The 7,544-nt window shown below is 40.7% G+C and overlaps 1 long non-coding RNA gene across 1 annotated transcript in view; it reads right to left on the reverse strand.

Moving 5' to 3' along the window:
* Positions 1 to 6,979, reverse strand: part of Gm50410 — a 58,327-nt gene extending 51,348 nt beyond the window's left edge. The window contains exon 1 of the long non-coding RNA XR_003952584.1: positions 6,707 to 6,979. This is a non-coding gene — a long non-coding RNA (predicted gene, 50410). The remainder of the gene's footprint in view (positions 1 to 6,706) is intronic.
* Between the last annotated feature and the right edge of the window lie 565 nt (positions 6,980 to 7,544).

Raw genomic sequence — 7,544 nt, forward strand, 5'->3', positions numbered from 1 at the left:
TGAATAGCTGAGTAGTACTCCATTGTGTAAATGCATCACATTTTCTGTATCCATTCCTCTGTTGAGGGACATCTGGGCTCTTTCCAGCTTCTGGCTATTCTAAATAAGGCTGCTATGAACATAGTGGAGCATGTGTCCTTATTACCAGTTGGAACATCTTCTGGATATATGCTCAGGAGAAGAATTGCTGGATCTTCCAGTAGTACTATGTCCAGTTTTCTGAGGAACTGCCAGACTGATTTCCAGAGTGGTTGTACCAGCTTGCAATCCCACCAACAATGGAGGAGTGTCCCTCTTTCTCCACATCCTCGACAGCATCTGCTATCATCTAAATTTTTTAACTTAGCCATTTTGACTGGTGTGAGATAGAATCTCAGAGTTGTTTTGATTTGCATTTCCCTGATGATTAAGGATGTTGAATAAAATACCCATGTAAGGAATTATAGAGACAAACTTTGGAGATGAGACGGAAGGAACGACCATGCAGAGACTGCCCCATCCTGGGATCCATATCATAATCAACCACCAAACACAGACACAATTGCATACACTAGCAAGATTTTGCCAACAGGACCCTGATATAACTGACTCTTGTGAGGCTATGTCAGTGCCCGGCAAATACAGAAGTGGGTGTTCACAGTCATCTATTGGATGTAACACACAGCTCCCAATGGAGGAGCTAGAGAAAGTACCCAAGGAGCTGAAGGGGTCTGTAATCCTATAGGAGGAACAGCAATATGAACTAACCAGTACCCCCTGAGCTCATGTCTCTAGCTGCATATGTAGCAGAAGATGGCCTAATCGGCCATCATTGGGAGGAGAGGCCCTTGGTCTTGCAAACATTATATGCCCCAATACAGGGGAATACCAGGGCCAGGAAGCAGGAGTGAGTGGGTTGGAGAGCAGGGTGGAGGGAGGGTATAAGGGACTTTTGGGATAGCATTTGAATTGTAAATGAAGAAAATATCTAAGAAAAAAAGAAGAAAAAACAAATTAATTTTAGTGAATAGAGTAAAAACAATCTACCCATACCTCTTTGCCTCAATAAAACATACAATACTTAAATATCCATTCTTGCTGCAGTATCATGTATTGAAATAACTAAGGGCCAAGTGGGAAATTTGGGTCTCCCCTCAGCCCCACCAGAGCTAGACTTTCAACCTCCCTTTTGGAACCTCAGAGGAACTACTTGGCTGGAAGTGAGAGAGCTGTGGGCACCAGAGTGCTCTCAGAGCCGATCTGGAGAGAGTTTTTTTTTTTTAAACATCTGGACAATTTATAATAATGTGCTTGTGGTGCAACTCATGAAGCAAAAAGCAGATGAAAAGCTCAGGACATCAATTGCTTGCTACTTGTGTCTCCCCATTTCTTGGAGAAAATTTTATGAGTGAACTCCAAGTATGTCAATATAATGGAGTACCTAGCATTTGGGTAAATTATATATTAGCTGCAGTAATTGTCAGCTTTTAAGAAGAATTTTCCAAATGAAAAAAAAAAAGTAAATTTTAGTGCAGTTTGTTCAGTTCCCTACAGAGTTGAAGAATGCATCATAACAAGTCCAAAATGGTATTAGAGAATTCTATATTTGCTTGCTCTAATTTTTCTGATTTTTTTTTGACTGGTTCTACTAAAAGAGGACAAACTGTCACCTTGAGAGCTAAAGCCAAAAAGTAATGAAACAACTACAGATTAAAAAAACAAAACAAAAAGGTTGTTCTAACTAGTAATGATAATAGTGACCAAAAAAGTATCTGGGTTCAAGTGAGAGCAGCCATTCTCTCTGGCCATTGTCACAGCAGTCATTAGGAGCCTGGCTATGTTAAGAGTACTGGTCTAGGGGTAGAGCAATGAGACCATTCGACTGCCAAGTCTCCTGGAAACTTTTAAAAGGAACATTCACCGGACACAAGGTCAGAAAGTCTGGGTCCCGATCTTATCTATACCATGTGTCTTGAAAACTACCCTTGTAGAAAATAACCCCCGAGACCCAAACAAATGGCCCAAACACCCCTAAAACATCAAAGCCATGAAAGTCAATGCAACAGCAAGGAACTGTTCTTAAGTGAACCGTCAAGAGATGGAGTAATGAAACATCACACATGCTCATGAATGAGGCAAACACACAAGAAAAGACTGTGGAGGATGTTACCAAGTCAACCGACCAAACAGTCAACCCTGTGACCTCATAGATGCTAGGCAAGTGCTCTGCCTGAGCTACATCTCCAGCCCCAAGTGACCATTCTGTTGTTTACTAAGGAGCTCTTACCTTTGCAGATTGTCTTCTCCCCTACAAACTCCACGACAGGAAGGATATTTTATAATTTCTCTGCTTTTGTATCATTAGCATTTACTAGACAAGCCATGGCAGTTTTTGGATAAGTAATGAATGACTGAAGGGATAAGATCAGCAGCTCTGGCCACATGGTCATTTTCCACAAACTACCAATATTTCTCAACTTGACACTGGAAACCTTAAGTCGATTGCCCTATTTAATTCTTAACAAATAAATAAAATGGGGCAGATGCCAGCAGTACCATTTTACAGATGAATAAACTAACAATCCCACCAAGGGTTCTATCTCTGGATGGAGCCAGAAGCAAATCCAATCTGTTCTCCCAAGTGTCTGTTTTATCAACATTTGGCACAGCCTCAGAAAAACAGGTGTGTTCCATTTTCCCCTCTAAGCCAGTGCCTCTCATTAGCATCCTAGAAATCATGCTGCAAGGGTGTGACACAATCTCATTTTCTTCTACAGCTTACTGCTGCTAGGAAGTCTACAGCGTCTGTGGGTGATGAGAAGGCTTTTAACCCGGTGAATCAGTAGCTGATCTCTGTCCACCTCCATCACTAGAGTGACACGCAGAAGTGCCATAGACATCCCAGGTCTTTAAGGCCCCTTGTTTGTTGCCCTCAAATCTCGCTCTGGCAATTTTCACAACATTAACTTGTCCTTTGGATGGAGACAAAACTTTAAGTAATCATAATAGGCCTGACTTAGATCAGCTGTAATGCTATCTGCAATTTTTGTCCTTGCTCCAGAAAAGTGAAAAAGAAAGCATTGAAATGTTCTAAGAAGTCCTTGTTGAATTATCTAATAGACTACTCTTTAATCTCCAGGAAGCTTCCAAGGTATTTGCAATACACAGGGATGAAAAATAAAAAATAAATAAAAGTATAAAAATAAATAAATAAAATTCAGTGAATACTGAGGTTAGAGAGATGACTCCACAGCACTTTCTACTCTCCCAGGGGTCCAGAGTTTGTTTCCAGCCCCCTTCTCAGGTTCACCACCACCTTTAACTTCAGTTCCAGGGCATATGGTAACAATTTTATACTCCTTGAGTACTCACCCAGGCACAAAGATTCACACAGAGGCACACACATACACATAAAACAAATCTCTTTTTAAGATAAGCAAATAATGTATGCAGTCAGAGGGACAGCACAGCATGTTACAGAGAAGGAAGAGATGAAGACTTCTCAGGAGGAAACATTTGTACTAGTAGCTGAAAGGAATTATGAGTTACCCGTGGAAAGGGACAGAAGGTATCCACGTATTGGCAGAAGAAAATGAGTGTCCTGTGTCCTGACAGTGATAGAGCTCGGCACACAGGGAGACGTTAGAGAAGCACCATGCACCCAGGAATTAAGGTGTGAACCTTGAAAGAAAGAGATGCAACTGCAGAAATGCGGCAGAGCCTGGAGGTTTGGACTTCATCCACCAAGTATTAGGATGTAGTAATTTCCCATAAAGACTATCTTTTCCAGGCTTAGTTCAAGACAATGCAGGACTCCTTTAGTCAGAGTGTAGCCAAGAAGCAGGGACTCTACCAATTATCTTCAGGAAAACAATTAATCTAAGTAATTAGCCATATGTTAGGAAACTTGACAAGAGCAAAAGAAGATATCAGTTCATCATAAATATTCAGGAAATAGCATCTATTCTGAGGGCTTGGGAAACAAGAAGAGGCAGTAAGGCTTGCTGTCTGGTACCCACATTTGTACTGTGGCCTGTGAACCCACGCTTTTACATCACACACACACACACACACACACACACACACACACACACCATACCTACATACATTATATACACAGACACATCATACACAAGCAAACAGATATCATACATGCATCATATACACAAACACATCACATATACATACACACACACCACTCACATCACACACACACACATCATACAGGTATATACATATACACATTATACCCATATTATATACACTCACACATACACAAACATCACACATAAAATATCTATGATAATAATAATAATAATAATAATAATGACAATTTGAAATGTTATTCCAAAAGTATGTCTATGAAAAATCTCAAACGTGCTAAAGCATATATAAATAGTACATGAGATAGATTATAGGGCCAGAGGAGGGCAGGGAGAGAGATGGAGTACAGGCCTGGCTGGGGCTGTTTCTCTCATGAGTTGGAAGAATCTGGTAGACTTGAGATTTGTATCTCCCAGGAGAGGCTGGCCAGCAGATGCTGACGAGGAGCATCATACGGCAAATTCTGAGAATGCTGGAGAGGCTACAAACTGGATCCATTTGCTGCTATTGGGCACAAGTGTTAATGCCATGATAAAGAATCAGTTTTGTGTCACCTAAACAGGAAAGAAAAGGGCCCTCCCTCCTCTAGATTCAAATGCCCCCGCTTCCCCTTCATCACTGGCAGAGGACAACAGGAAGGCACCCAGCAAAATGAATATGTTTTCTGAGTCTCAGCCTCAGCACGAAAAGGCTAAGAAAGATGGTCAAGTTTTGAGTTAAAATGCAATAGCTTAGTGACTATCACATTAAAGACCACAGCTGGGAAATGGCAGAAAGACCACTGTAGAAGCCACACTGTCAAGGAGAGTGAGGCTAGGCAATGGCAGACAGCAACAGTGAGAGCCATATTCTCAAATAGTGACAGTAACAATGTCAGAGACCATTGTGGAGAACCAGTGCTCAAGAAGTGAGAGAACATTGTGGGGGGCCACGCTTTGAAAGGACAATAGTTGGGAATGGTAGACACCACTGTGCCAACCTCAGGTTAGCAGGCACCCTGTCTAAATCCCTGAACATACAGGTCTTCTGATACTTTTTCCTGCCCAGCTGACTGACGGCTCCATCTGAATTAGCTCTTAAAAGAGGAGATGATGCTCTGCTTCTGTTATTTATCAAAAAACCATATCTTCACATAGAGTGGTAGATATAACACAGACCAAGAATCATGCAACAAAATATTTCCAAAATATTTAAAGAAAGAAAGAAAAATGAATCTACAGAACAGCCAGGGACTCTAGCCAGAGCATGGTAATCATGGCTCTGGCAAACCTTGCTCTTCTTCCATTCCCTCTGCCTTGCTAAAAAAACACATTAGATTATGCTCCTAAAGTCAGTCACCAAGGTCTGTTTTGACTACTCCCTCCTCCTGAGACTGACTATCAATGTCCAGCTATCAAAGTATTTAAGTCAAATAGCCAAAACCCCCAGTTTGGCTCACCTAATTAACATGTCCAATCAAAATTCAATACCTCATCCTAACACAGGTTTTTCCTTTTACCATTAAAAACTGTCATTTGCCTATGGGCTGTGTCTGTCTCCTCTCTATTCAAAGGCAGTCCCTTATTGTCCCAGCTTGTATTTCCCCCTCAGCAACTCCAACAACTGTCCCTACTCCTTCGTCCTATTCTTGCCCCACTTTCTTGTCCATCATCTTCTGTCTCCTGTCTTTGCCTCTTATTCCTTGTCTTTGTCTCTCTGGGGCACATAAATTTCCTTTCTGCTGAGAACTTGGTCTTCAGTGTCCTGAACCAATACCATTCCCTTCAAGAACAAACTAGTTTTTCCTTAACAGACTTCAACAAAGCCTCATATTCATCTCCCCAAACCCTTTTGAAGTTTAATGAGCAGCAACTATGACACTTTCTTATTCCCTAAAATTAGTATGCTGTCTGTAATTGAGGAAAATACGTAATAAAAAAAAAAAAAAGAATAAGTCATCTGTAAGATGTACCAGTAAAAAAAAAAGAAAGAAAGAAAGTGTTCTTTAGTCTTAAATCACATGTCATTTGTGTGGGGTCCATATTTGCTTGAATAAGCTTAAATCTCACTACTTCGTTGAGTAATGAATAAATTTTGCTTCTAGTTGAAAAAAAAATTAGTATGCTGTCGGAGACAGAAAACACAGGGCCAAAGGCTGATGGGAGTGGGTCCATGCTCAAGAATCTTCACGCCTACTAATTTCTAACTAGCTATCTAGCACTGCCTCTACTGCCCACTGGAAAGACAGCTTAATTGAAGGCAGAGTAGGCCAATCAAAGCAATAGTTTGTTTATAAGCCTGTGTTTCTCTTTTATTTCCACTGTGGTATGCATCTCGAAACTACCATCTTCCCTGCAATAGTGACTTCGTGTTGAATCTGCAACATTTTAATATAAGTGGATTTCACTTTTAGGATCCTTCTACGGTGAAGTGCCAACCCAGCTTCCCAGGAGATCACATGGTACAGGTCTGAGCCAATCAAAACACCACTTTCCCCAGGCATCGTGAATGGTATGGGATGTTAAGGTAACCTCGTCAAACCCAAGGAGACTGGGCAAGAGAAGATATTCTTCAGTCGGAAACCTAGTAATAGAGGTCATAGAACCGTTTCTAACTTCTTTACAACCAAAAGGGGTAAACTCACCAGAAACTGGTGTTTCCACATCAAAATGGACGGCATAGAATCCAGGTCCATTAGAGCACCGTCTGAGCACTGAAATGCACAAGAAGCCAGATCTTCTGACATCATTTTGCGAGGGTAAATTACTGAATTTCATTTTTCATTGAAGCCAAGAGGGGTGAGATTTTCTTTCATTTCCCACGAAGCGATATAATCCAAACAGGTACTGAAAGCATTAGTGTCTTGTGCCTGTCTCTCCACTTCTTCCCCAGTTGCAAAAGAATCCTTTTCTTCCCTCCTTTTGGATTGCTGCACCAGCAGGAAAATGACTTCATTCGGTAGAAATAGCACTGTTAAATAAGTGGAAATCATGAGACCTTACCAGTAAACAAAGAAACTCGAGTTACAGGGAGAATGTCTTACACTGATTAAAGTGTCCCATAAAAACTTTTAAGATTGCAACAGCCAACTTTAAAAATACTGTGATGAAAAGGATCCACTCATATATTACTTGGACTATACAATCTGGTGTAGCTATTTTGGAACTGTATATGGCAGTATGAACTTAAAATAGTTGACAACCTTCGATTCAGTAAATCTATGCATGGACAGTGACCTGAAGAACTGCATTGACATTTCTCATGCTCAAGTCCTATGTAACTTTATCAATACTCTACTTTAAAACTACCAAAACTAGATCCCACACTGTACACTGTAATAGAGTGCAGTGTTCCTACTCATTTTCATCAAGTTGAAAAACATTTCTGTGTGCACTAATTAGACTCGAGTTAACTTTTTTTTTTTTTTGGAGCTTGTTCCAACCAATCTTCTCAAATTACTTTTAATGCGACTGTCACTGAAG

The sequence above is a fragment of the Mus musculus genome, chromosome 18, assembly GCF_000001635.26.
Source record: "Mus musculus strain C57BL/6J chromosome 18, GRCm38.p6 C57BL/6J".
NCBI lineage: Eukaryota > Metazoa > Chordata > Mammalia > Rodentia > Muridae > Mus > Mus musculus.